Below are 14,052 nucleotides of genomic sequence, written 5' to 3'. Positions count from 1 at the left end.
AATTAAATCATATTGATAATTTGGATAAAATCTTGTTACTTTAATATTAATATTAACCTGTAATAAATTAAATATATTATATTTAGTTATTGAGAAATATACCCCCATCAAACTATCACCCGATTGTCAATGTCCCCCAATTGATAAAAATACCTTTAATAAAAAAAATTCTAAAACGTATAGAAAAAAAAAAAAAAACAAAACAAAACAAAACAAAACAAAACAAAAAAAAAAAAAAAAAAAAAAAACAAAAGTTAGAACAACTTTCGTTTTTATTTCTTAGATTTTAGCTTTTCCCCATTTTTTTTTCAAATTATAAGGGTATTTTGTACTATTAAAAAAAATAAGATAATTTTTGTCTTTTTGTTGGTCTTGAAAAGACATTGACAAATTTTGTAGTTTTGAAGAAAACTGATGCAATGTTTAATTTGGAGAGACATTGACAATCGAATGATAGTATGAGGAGGTATGCAAACTTTTCCCCTAGTTTTTTAATATAATGAGTTAGTGTTGATGTTGCACATTAACGGATTCTATCAACTTTTCTAATAGTAGGGACCAATTTGTTTTGTTTACTTACCATGTGGAGTGATTAATCAGTTTTTAAAAGTCAATAAGATATTTGTCAAAACCTCAAACAACATGGATCAATAATGCATTTATCCCTTTTGACAAATAGATATATGTGGTTAAATGTTGGATATATGAGTGCATCATATATGCACAGGGAAATTATTCCAAGGAATTGGTCTTTACAAAAGTATGGAGAGATCATGTAATATAGAAATTAATGCAAGAAGAGAAACTTACTTGTAGATTCGACCTCTTGCTTGTGCTTGAGCAAAACTAATTTTTTTCTCTCTTTCTCTAGAATCATGGTTGTCCTTTGGGATTATTGGGATGTTTGAATCTTCTCTTCAATGACTGAAGATAACTAAAGAAAGTGAACTCTCAAGAGAATCTAAAACAATTCTCTAGTTTGAGTGTGAGAACAAAGAGTGTTGGATCAACTCAGAGTATAAGTTATGCCTCTCTCCGACTTCATATTTATAGGCACTAGATTATTTGGAGAAGTGGGAATTGAGGTTAGGGATAAAATCCTAATCCCTTTCACTTAAAGTGACGCATGGGGACTAAGCCATGCACCATATACATTAATAATTGGGTGAGTTTTATTCCAAGCCCATGTAATTGGACCACTGTCTTATCATGGTCCATGTTTTAAAAAAAACATGGTCCAAATAAATAAATAAAAGCATATTTGTCACTTTGGTCAAATTACATCAGCTTGAAGATTGACCCAAAGGAAAAATATATATATAACTAGCTCCAATAAGTCTATGACATTTGTCATCTTACGATTTTTCACTAGTTACTATTAATTACAATTAATTTCACTAAACAATTGTGTAATACCCCAAAAATAGTAATAATAATAATAATAATAATAAAGCACATAATAAGTAACTAAATTCCATTTTATAAAAGTATACTTGTATTGCTAATTTATTCAACAAATGCCCTAAAATAATTTTCTTAAAAATATCAAAATAAATAATAATTTTATCCCTCGTTCAAATGGTCGACGAGTCCTTGGAACATTCAATATGGACCCATACTCAAACGGTCGAAGCATCTCTAGAACATTCGAAGTAGACCACCCATTTTTCCTATTCAGAAATAGTACATCGAACGTTCGACGTAGTACACCGAACATTCAACATAGTACACCGAATGTTCGACCATACCTGAAAAATAATTTTAACCTACTATCCACATCATTCAGCCTTATCCACTTCAACCCACGCCTATTTAAGTCACCCTAAGCTCTTTAGATTTTCCTAATCCACCATGCATCATAACCACCACATTTCCTGAAAGAGAGAGAGATCCTAGAAAGAGAAAGAGGTGACATTTGTGTTATCCAAACTTCGTTAAGGTAAACTTTGAATCTTAAACTTATATTTCATGATGTTAGTATTTTGTTCATCTGATTTATCATGTTTATAATAAACCTTAAACATACCATGATGTGTTCATAATTTATCCTTCTTAAAAATGAACAGTTTCTAAAAATTTGGAAAGTTACTCTTATTTTTCATAAACTCTCACATTAGTATGGTTTAACATGATTTTATAAAGCTATTATAACCTTTAGATAGGATGGAAAATGGTTTCAGTAAGAGCTTTGAGTTTTTAATGCATTATGGCCATTTTCAGTAAGAGCTTTGAGTTTTTAATGCATTATAGTACCTCTCGAACGTTCGCTGCATTTGACCGAACATTCGACCGCTACATTTGACTATACGCTCGACCCCGATACTAAATGTTTTTGCAGTGGCCAGAAATTGTTAATTAGGGTTTTAACAGTAAGTTATAGTGCTAAGGTTGTATTTAGGATTTTTACGTGCATGGGTTAGGACTCTCATTGTATTATGTTTAATGTTAAGGTATGTTTCGTAAAAGCGGGGGTTCGAGATGTCCGAGCCTTTGGATAAGCGTTTGAGGTAAGTAAATAGTTACAAAACTGGTTTCACTTTAACGTGCGATATGTCAGCAGTTTAAGCATGCTTTATCCTACATAATGATATGTCATGAGCCTACTATTTTTATAACTGCTTCAGGACAAGTATTACATATTTTATGGTGATGATAAATTAACAATATTTGCATTGTATCACATGGTATACTGGTACGTGCGATAGGACGGCTATGGGCTTACTAAATGGGCTTGACCCTATGGTCACAGATATTTTATGATTATGTTGTGATGGGCCTTGGATCCAATAGTTATTTTGTGACCGACGCACCATATTTGAATAGGTGTCACAATTACAAATTTGCTAGTAGCGTAAGCCACCCAATTTTAGATTTAGTCAGGCTGCTAGTATATGATGATATGCGTATCATATCCGGAGCACCGGTGTTGTATTACAGGCCCCTCGGGATAGCGCCAACCCTACCATAAAATGGTTAATATCCTAAGTAGATCATATGGAGAATAGCTATAACTTTATATATATATATATATATATATATATATATAAAATATTATTGCTTGTTACCAGAATTATGCTTCAGCAATTCTTTAAAATAAACTATTTTTTATTAGGTGTAATAATGGAGGCAACACACGTTATCTTTGAGAAAACTCACGTTTACAATTCCAAATACTGAACTATTACCTAAGGCTCATTACATAACTTGTTTTGGTAATAATTTTTACTAAGTTGTGGATCTACGCAGTTACTTCTCTTGCAATATAAAACAACTCCGAATTTAAACAGATTAGCAGGTTACCAAGTGGTAGAGTGGGAAATTCGCTGGGATAAATATACCAAGCGGATGTCTCATATTGTCAGGTTGGGGTAAATAAAATCTAATTACTATAGAAATGCATTTTTGGAGGCTTTAAGTCCATGATCGATGATACATGATTATGTCTTAAGGGTTTATTCCTATAAAAGTCTCATATCAAGATTTCTATTTTCCACGTCTTTTTAGTATGAAAAATTTATGGGTAATTCTACCAATTAGTTACCGGTTAATGAGTTGGAGGAATTGCTAATACCTCTCCAAATTAAGTAAAAACAATTATTTAATTTTGGAGCTAGCTCGCTAATAACTCTCCAACTTAAGTAAATACAATTATTTAATTTTGTAGCATTATAAATTGTCACTCTAGTTAATATTTTTAACTAATCAATTAATCCATTAGACAATTCTTATTGTGAACATTTGATTAATTTATGAAATATTATGTAGGCGAATTAATGTCAATAAGATTGTCATTTTAATTCATTACCTTTTATCCTTGAGTACCCCATTTAATCATATAATTGTTTTTGTATTTATGAAATCTCATTTCAACATGTACATAATAGTTTTAGTAACTTTTACTAAAATACTTCGGCCAAAGATTAAGAATAATTATTTCTATTAAATCTATCTTAAAGGAAAATTTATTGTCTCGTTGATCTAGTCAAATAATTTGGACTCCTTATTGAGGATGGAGTTCCCAAAATGCTATATGTGATCACCCAATACACTAAGAATTTTGACCGCAATAAAGATCTCACTCTTAAATGCATCAAAGTAACATCCACTTCACATTTGAATCTACGATCTTCTCAGGTTTTAGAATCAATGCCCTAAGGAGTCTTGGAGTTTCACATCATTCCTTTTGACAATATTTTAATAGAATGACAACTCTGGTGGTCCATTAAGTCCATTGTGTTCAAACCAATAAATCAATAAGAAGTCATCACTTCACATGATCAAGATAAAATCAAATGGAATGCACAGTTCCAATGCTGATTGCAAACATTAAGTTGTAAACTGCAAGATTTATGATCTAAGATATTCTGTGTGAGAATCTCATTATTCCCACCACATACCATATTCAATGCAATCTATGGACCATTTGCATGCACATGATAAAATAATAATCATAAAGTTAAAGCATGTAAATATGTTATATACTCAATGCTCAATGCTCATTAAATATATGAGTGAATAAACAACTTTATTTTATTTAAATAGAAATATTTTACATACTAATTGGAATTTATGACACTATCTCTAACATTAAACAATTTGAGAAGAAGAAAAAAAAAAAAAGGTATATTCCATTAGAAAAGTTGACAGAATTCATTAATGTGTCACATTAGCACCAATCATATTATGATACGTGTCATTTATAATAAAAATAAAAATAATTAAACAAACTAGATATAAAATATATATTAAAAAAGGCAACGGAATTGCCGGAGTCAACCGTCACACTCATGCTTCGTCAGCGAGATTAGTGGTTTCACGGCCATCACAATAGATCCTATGATCCGAACTACAAGCTTTGTAAAAATCCAATACTTCGTCCTTATATTCTATAATAATCACCATGGTTGAGGAAGACGAAATGACACTGTAGATAATGAATGGTAAGAGACAATATGGGAGGGGCAGAAACATTGAGAAGCTTCTATAGGTTTCTAAAACTTTTTTTAAGATTAAGGTAAAAATGAATAGTTGAAATGAAAATGGAGGAACATCTTAGATGATATTGAGGAAAGGAAAAGCAAGCATAAATCACGGCTCGGAAAGTGTGAAATCAGTAATAAAATAACGTGTTATCTAACTTGGAAAGACCAAATAAGAGGTAAACAATTGGATGGTGAGAAAAAACCATTAAGGGGTATTTTAGGGATAAATATGAAATAATTGATATGTTGTAGACGTGTATTTTGTTAAAGTGTGTTTTGGGCGTGATGAGCTCGATTCAACATGGCTTGTAATTATTAAGAATTAGTTAGATATAAAGCCCAATCTCAAATGGGTGAGGAATATTTAGAACTGACATAATAAATTATATTTTTCTTCTTCTTGGAGGGCCTTCTAACCTCAAACCCAGCTAACCTTTGGTCATTCAATTTCATCAATACAAAAACTCATAGTTTCATTCATTTTCCATCTAGAAATACAACCATTTTACATTTCATTGATTCATTACAAATCATAACAATTCCAAAATCATAAAAGAGTATAACAGGTGGTATCAAAGCAGCTATGATCCATGACTGAAGGAACTAGAATGTCTAAGATGACCAGGGACGAAGCCAGAAGTTCTTATGGGCAGGGGCCGGTGGTAAAAAAAAATTATTGGTTGGGGCCAATAGGCTAAATTTTTAGTTTTTTAGCTTATATATATATATATATATATATTTTTTTTTTTTTAACCTAAGAAATTTTTTTTTTCAAGGAAATTGGGGGGGGGGGGGGGGGGGGGGGCCATGGCCCCTGCCAGCCCCCCTCCCTCCGTCTCTAGAGATGACCGAATCTGTGGCAAGTTTGAAACTACAACTAGATCAACAACAAAAAGTATTAGAAGACTTATCACAGAAAATTAATCACTTAACATAAGTAGTGGTTAACTCACAATGGAGGAATTAAAGAAGGAATGCATAAAGTGAAACTTCACGAACTCAATGATTTCAAATAGCTCTAGGGGGAATGTAGAACCAATGAGGGATCTAAATTTGTGCTATTAAAGTTGATTTTCAAATATTTAATAGGGAGAATTCTGCCGGTTGGTTGTAAAAGGCAAATCAAATTTTTACAATACAACCAAACTTTAAATCACCAAAAGATTCTAATAGCATCTTTTCACATAAAGGGAGAAGCTCTAGTTTGGTTTCAAGATGCTGAAGAATACGAAATCTTTACAAGGTAGGAGCTTTTTGTAAAAAGCCTACAAATCAGATATAGTCATACTTCCTATAGTGATCCTATGGAATCTCTAACTCGTTTAAGACAAACCTCTACGGTTCCCAATTATAAAGATCAATTTGAAAGTCTTTCGAATTGGCAAAGATACAAGATGAGTATGTGAAGAGGAGTAGAAGATCTTTAAAAGCAAATGGGTTTGGGACTAATAACAATTTCCAACAAGGAAACCTATGTACACATGTTTTTTCCATACATGGATTTGTTAATAAGGGAGAAGGATTTCAAAAGAGGGGATTTTAAACCAAACCTACTCATTCAGAAAATTTTCCCTGCACAAATGGAGGAGAGAAGGAATAAGGGATTATGTTATTTTATTTTATTTTATTTTTTTTACATGTCCACACAAGAGGGGGGAGGGGGGATTCGAATTAGAGACCTCCGCTTCATGAGACGTAGACTTCAGCCGATTGAGCTACCCCTTGGGGACAAGGGATTATGTTACTATTTTAATGAAAAATGGAACCTTAATAAAACGCCCCCAAAATTAATTAATTAAAATAACCAATTTAAAGTGTTACTTGTAGTGCCTACACACTAATAAATTTGTAATTATCTGAACTTACCACACTTAACAATAACTATCAGAGTAAAATATAGCGGAAAACGGAAAAGAATGATTTAAGACAAAACTAGATATCTTTAAATACAACATTAATTAGCATTGATTCAAACAATGTAATACCCTGAAATAATAAAATAAAATATAAAACAAATATTCATTTTAATCAAGCTTTATAAAAATCAACACATGTGATTAACATTTAAAAAGAAAATCCAATGAACGCCTTAAACCAATTTCTTTTTTTCAAAATCTAAATGATTGCCACTTTCAAACTCTAGCAGAACGTTCGATGTCCCTCTGGAACGTTAGATGATTACCCTAGCTGAATGTTTGATATCCCACTGCAACAATTGAGCTGTCTTTTTTTTTTTTATGAACATTTGGCATCCCACTGGAACGTTCCCCGAACGTTCGAAGTTACCCCGAATGTTCGATCACGCCTAAAAAGCACTTTAAATTTTTTGTCATCTCAACCAACCTTAGCCCTTCCCCATGCCTTTAAATTGTATACCACGACCCCCAGCCCTCAGCCTTCATCCTTCATTTTTGCACTATAGTTTAACCTAGATCTAGTGAGAGAGAGGTTCTACAGAGAGAAAACATGGAATTTAGAATGATTACATCCTCCATAAGGTAACATTTGAACCTCAAATATGTTTTTCATAATGATTATACATTGAAATTATTGTTTATCAAGCATTTTGTGAACTCCTAACAAGTCATGTTGATTTTATGATTTATCACATGAGATAATTATATTTTCCAAAAATTTTTAACTTGTCCTTGTTTTTCTTGTTTTATCACATTTCTATGGTTTATTATGTTTTTATATAGTTATCATTGCTTTGATTAACCTAAAATATGGCCTATGTTGATTTTTTTTGCTTCTTCATGAATTATAGTACCCATCGAAAGTTCATTGTTTTGACCGAATGTTCGATCCTTGTGGGTCGAACACTCAACCTCGAAACCGAATGTTCGATAGTGACCAAAAATAGATTATTAGGGTTTTAGATTACAGTACCTGGAGTGTTGTTAGGGTTTTGTGTTAAAGTCCCACGGCATTTATCCATCCATTTATGATAAGACTGTATCATGTGTTAAAGTCTCATGGCATCTATCTATACATCTACACTAATGAATGAGACTGTACAAATGGAATTGCTTATGAAATTGTGTGTAGGTATATACAACTGTCATCATATGATTGCATAGTGCACTTTTATATAGAGCAATATTTCATTATGTTATTGAAAGCTATTGACTCACTTAACCACAATATGAGATTGTGGTGATAACCACAATCACATGCGAGTTTATGCAGGATGGGAAGAAGATCAGGACTACTGGAATAATTCTGTTGATATGTAGTATTTAATATGTTGGTTTGTATTAGGAGAAACAGTGGTTATGTATTATTAAGTGCCGCATATGGCACATATGTAATTGCGTTGCGTATATTTATTATATTAGAACACATGGTTCATGTTTTTAATATATAAAGGTAATTCAGTTAGTTCTGATGTGTTATATTCATAAGTTTTAAGAAAAAAATATATTCCACTGCCAATACTCAACTCTGATAACGTCATAATGTCACGTAGAAATGAGAAATTTTGACTTACATTTTTTTGTAAAAAGCTGGGCGTTACACCAAAAATCACAATTGCCAAGGTAGAGGAAGGGGGCGAAAACCAGTGAGAACTGTGTTGAAGTGGAGGAAAGCAAGTAAAAGGCTAGAGCAAGCCCCGGCCTCAACAGAGGTGGCAGCAAAAGCCTAAACAAAGGCGATAGTAGAGGGAGAAGAGGGGGAAGGAAGCACAGAGCTGCCCTCCTTCCATGGCGTTTGGGCAGGGACGAAGCCAGGGGGTCAAGAGGGGGTACATGCCCCCCCTCTACCTCCAAAAATGTTTCTTACCCGTGGTAGAAAACCTTCTAGATGCCCTGTTTGCCCACCCTCAATTACAAAATCAGGGACAACTGAAACTCAGTCACCAAACTTCAAGGCAAACTTTAGCTGCAGCCTACGGGGATGTCATCTGAAATTTTGTCTGAATTCTAGGTTTAGGTTAGAAGAAAATGGGGGAAGAAGATAATGATAACTTGAGAATTGAGAAGCACGATGCCTTTAAACACATCGTTTCAATAAAGTTGTCCTTGGACTGTTTGTGGGCCATGTACTGCCTTAGCTTCTTCCTTTCTTTTCTTTCTTTTTCTTTTTTTTTTTGGTAAGTTGCATTACCTTCTTTCATTTGAGGCGTTAGTGGGCTTAGGGGAAAAAAAAAAAAAAAAAGAAGAAGAAGAAGAAGAAGAAAGCACACAATAGTATATTAAGACCTAAATCTAGAAGGAAAAGTTGAGCAATTGATAAAGGTCATTGATATCGAAAAACAAAATTGCAAATTGAGAATTGCGATTTAAACTTTTTCAAAATTCTGAAGTTTTTCTTTTAGTTTGTCAATTCTTTTTTATTCAAGCCTTTAACAATTCAAATCAATTGCTTTTTTAAAATTTCCCAATTCTTAAAAAATTTCAAGTATGTAATCAAATTTCAATTTTGATTAAGCTTTTAAATTTAGATTGCTCAATTAAATTAATTGTTATGAATATATATAATTTTTCTTACATATTTTAGTTGTATGAAATATATAATTGTAGTTACCTAAATTTATGAAAAACAACAATAATTTCATTATGCTCCAATCAAATTCTAAATGAGTTTGTGCTGAGATAGATTTAACAAATATAAAAACATATATTTGCTTAAGAATTTCTTTTTTTTTAATTATGAAGACTCATTGAAGATAATTGAATAAAGTAAAAGGCTATAGGCTAGGCATAACAAAATAAATTGTATGTTACATTTATATGTTTTAAACAATAATGGATTTTTTTTTTAGTTATATTTTTTTAATATTTTTAATTAATTTTTGTTTAACTTTAGTTTTTTTTTTCTTTCATAAAAATAAAAAACAAAAATCTTGACCCCCTTGAACCAAAATCTTGGCTCCGCCACTGCATTTGGGTGTTTTGGTTTTTCAGAGAGAGAGAGCGGAGGTTTTTCAGAAATTCTCCCTAAAAAATCAGCACCCAATTTGTAATTGATAATTGGTTTTTTGTTTTATTTTGAGAGATAGCAGAGAGAGAGAGTGAGAGAGAGAGAGAGAGAGAGAGAGAGAGTAGTGAGATTTTGATTTTTTTATCATTTTTTTTGTCCACGTAAGCATGGGTGGGATTGCAGCCATGTCTCTATTTTTTTTTAAAAAAAAAATATGATAAAACAGAAAATTCGGAAACAAGTAAAATTAGTTTCATGTTTTTCTCAATAGTAACCAAAACACGTGGAAAACAAGTACAAAACCGTTCTCTTTTAAGTGCACAGTACTCCTCTATTACATCAAGGTTGGGCGTTTGATTCTTGATAACAACCTCTTTCTTTTTCATTTTTTCTTTTTTTCTTCTTCTCTCTTTTCCCTTTTTCACTCTCTCACACAGTTGTCATCACCTTAACCTCCACAAGCACCTCCTCTCTCTTCTTCACGCTACCCATATCTTCATCGTCCTCCTCTCCCTCCCACTTACTATGTCGTATCGCCAGAACGCTCCAGAAGGACAATCCTCCAGTGTGACTCTCTCCGAATTACCCTGAGCCATCTCTGAATCCCACCGAGGATGCTGCCGCGAATATCTCCAAACAACCTAAGCTCCTCAGTACCACTCTCATTAAGGCCACTAAACAGGTATGTCATTTGCCTATCGGGAATGCTCTAGAATTTCTGGGTATTCTACCACATGGATTCCCTCAAATTTCAAGGTATGCCAAAACTACTTTTGTAGTTTGATGCACTAGTTACAACACTGCCATTGTCTGGGGGAGGTGAAGAGGCACAACTTAAAAAGATTGCAGAACTGCAAGTATGGAGTCAATTGACTCACCATGGTCAAATTCAAAATTCTAACAGTTTTTGTATGAATTGATTTTGATGGTGGTGTGGTTTTGCTTGGGTGTTTTTTTGGTTGGATGCTGAGGGTCTTTTGCTCTATTCTGAGTAGAGAATTTGTTAGAAATTACATAAATGTCCCTAATGGCATATCAGTAAATAATGACTTATTCCAAACTGTATCTAATCATGGGAGATCATGGGAATCACTTATCCTGATAATGTGCTGATTTTTCTCCTTGATGGGAGGAGAAAAATCAGCCATCACTCATCAAATATTATTGAAGAGGTCCATGATCTAGTCTATAAAAACACTACCTGTGTACTCCATTAGTACAGATTTAGATAGGCATAGATCAAAAGACTCTCTCTAAATTTCTTTGCAGAATTTCTGATTATTGTTAAAGGTTTCTTCATCCGTTTGAGCAAAGAATGGCTCGAGGTATTTATGATCAATTATTCCGTTGCTTATATTATTAATTTGCATTTTAGTTTTATATTATGCTAACATGTGGTATCAGAACCAACCTCTATGCCAATTTGCTCGGCATTAAGTTTTGGTTAATTCTACGTTGGTTGAATTGAGTAGGTTTACTGTAAAATAAAGTTTGCCTCTGTTTTATTGTTCATGAAGCTTTGCATCTGTTTATTGTTTATTGCACGTACAATTTTTTAGGTCTGAAAGTTTTGTGAAAAATAACTGTAAGAAAACTCTTTCTTAAAATTGAAATGCCCAAAAGTTGTAAAGCATGAAAATTAGCAATGACCAAAACTTGCAATTCCTTAAAAATTCTGTAAATGCTTTAACAACACAGCATGAAACCATGAAAATTCCTTTTGGCATTTAGTGTGCAAGTGGGTTTTCACAGCCAAAAATGAAAAGCATGTCTCCTACTTCATTAAGGGTCGTTAAAAAAAAAAAAAAAAAAAAAAAAAAAAAAAAAAAGGAGGAAGGAGGCGGCGCAGGAGCTTAAGAAAATTCGTATCAAAGGGGTTTTTTTTATTTATTTATTTTTGGTTAACGGGTCAGACTTCCGAGTAGGGTTTTAAAATCCATGCAGATTTTGGGTTACTAAGTGGGCTGACCAGAATGGGCTAGCTCAATAAGGAAAGGAGAGTGACCCAGCCCGACCCAGTTATATAAAATAAAATTAAAAAAAAACAAAAAAAACTGGGGCATTAAGTGGGCTCACCCAAAAGCCCAACCCATTTCAATAGCCCATCCAGAATTAAAAATTCGGCCTAAAGCTAATTATTTAGACCATTGGGCCATGCTATTTATTATGTTCTCATATCATAATTTTATTTCTCGTATGATTTATATTGTTCAGTATTAAAATTATTGTTTCTTTAATACTTGAACTTAGGAATATAATTAAATTGTTAATTTATATTGTTTAAAATATAAATTGATTGATGTCTAGACCTAAGAAAAATTCTCCTTCCATCAAGGAGAAAAATCAGCACATTATCAGGATAAGTGATTCCCATGATCTCCCATGATCAGATACAGTTTGGAATAAATTATATTTTCTAATATGCCATTAGGGACATTTATGTAATTTCTAACATTTTCTCAATTGGCCCTTATGGCACATATAATTCTTTATTATGTTCATTTCTATAATATGACTAGTACTTTATTTATTCCAACCATTTATGGAATCTTTTCACTCACACAAAGAATACTATACATGAATCATAGCGGTAAAACTTTACATAATAAGCCTTCCCTTTCATGTATTACATATATCATATTTCATAAATGAGTACTATATATGCAATTAAACTTTATGAATAAACTTTCCATAAGTTATTCAGATCCAACTTTAATTTTATCCTCATGGATAAAGTAACAAATGTGCACAAAACTTTATTAACAATAACTTGGTGTCTATAAACTACTTAGAAATAACTAGATACAAAATGAATCAATGAGCCCCAAATGCTCCACATGACCTTTAAACAGCTTTACCAGTAAACCTTTAATCATAGGATTCGCAATCATCAATTCAGTACTAATATGCTCAATAAACACTTCATTCATTTTGATGTTCTCTCTCACACGAAGGTACTTGATGTCGATATGCTTACTTCTGCTTCCACTTTTCTTATTCTTAGAGAAGAATATGGTAGCAAGATTATCACAGAAGATCTTGATTGGTCTCGCTATAGAATCAACAATTTTGAAACCACTAACAAAATTTCTCAACCATAATGCATGTGTAGTGGCTTCATAGCACACAATAAATTCAGCCTCCATTGTAGATGTAGCAACTATAGTTTGCTTATTACTTCTCTAGGATATGGTCCCTCCAGCAAGGAGAAAAATATACCCTGAAGTAGATTTTCTATAATCTACACATCCAGCAAAATCTGAATCTAAATATCCAACCACCTCCAAATGGTCAGTGTGTCTGAATGTCAAACTGTAGTCCTTGGTTCCTTGCAAATACCGCATGACTTTCTTTGCAGCTGTCCAATGTTCTAATCATGGGTTGCTTTGATATCGACCCAGCATTTCAATTGTCATTGCTATATCAGGTCTAGTGTAAACATGTGCATACAATAGGCTGCCAGCTGCAGATGCATATAGAATGTTCTTCATCTGTTCTTGTTCCAATGCATTTCGAGGACATTGATCATTACTGAATTTGTCTCCTTTAATGATAGGTGCTACAGAAGCCGAACAGTTCTTCGGTCTGAATCTCTCTAAAACTTTTTTAATGTAGGCCTTTTGAGACAGTTTTAATATTCTTTGTTTTCTGTCTCTATTAATCTCTATACCAATGACATAAGAGACTTCACCAAAATCCTTCATTTCAAAATTTTGAGAGAGGAATTGTTTGGTTTCATATAGTAAACTTAAATCATTACTTGCAAGCAAAATATCATCTACATATCAGACTAAAAATATGATTTTACTCCCACTGACCTTAAGGTATATACATTGATCAACAAAGTTCTCAAAAAAACCAAATGAGGTTATAACTTTGTGAAATTTGATATATCATTGACGGGAGGCTTGTTTTAGTCTATAAATAGATTAATTTAGTTTGCAAGCTTTCTAAGTGTTATTATCAAAACCTTCAGGTTGTTTCATGTAAATCTCTTCTTCAAGATCCCCATTCGGAAAGGCTGTTTTCACATTCATTTGATGTAACTCTAGATCAAAATGAGCTACTAATGCCATGATTATCTTAAATGAATCCTTCTTGGATACTGGAGAGAAGGTTTCATAATAATCAATGCCTTCCTTTTGCA

Source organism: Alnus glutinosa, chromosome 9, assembly GCF_958979055.1.
Source record: "Alnus glutinosa chromosome 9, dhAlnGlut1.1, whole genome shotgun sequence".
In the NCBI taxonomy this organism is placed as follows: Eukaryota; Viridiplantae; Streptophyta; class Magnoliopsida; order Fagales; family Betulaceae; genus Alnus; species Alnus glutinosa.
The sequence above is the reverse complement of the archived record's forward strand: the minus strand, read 5'-3'. Positions refer to the sequence as shown.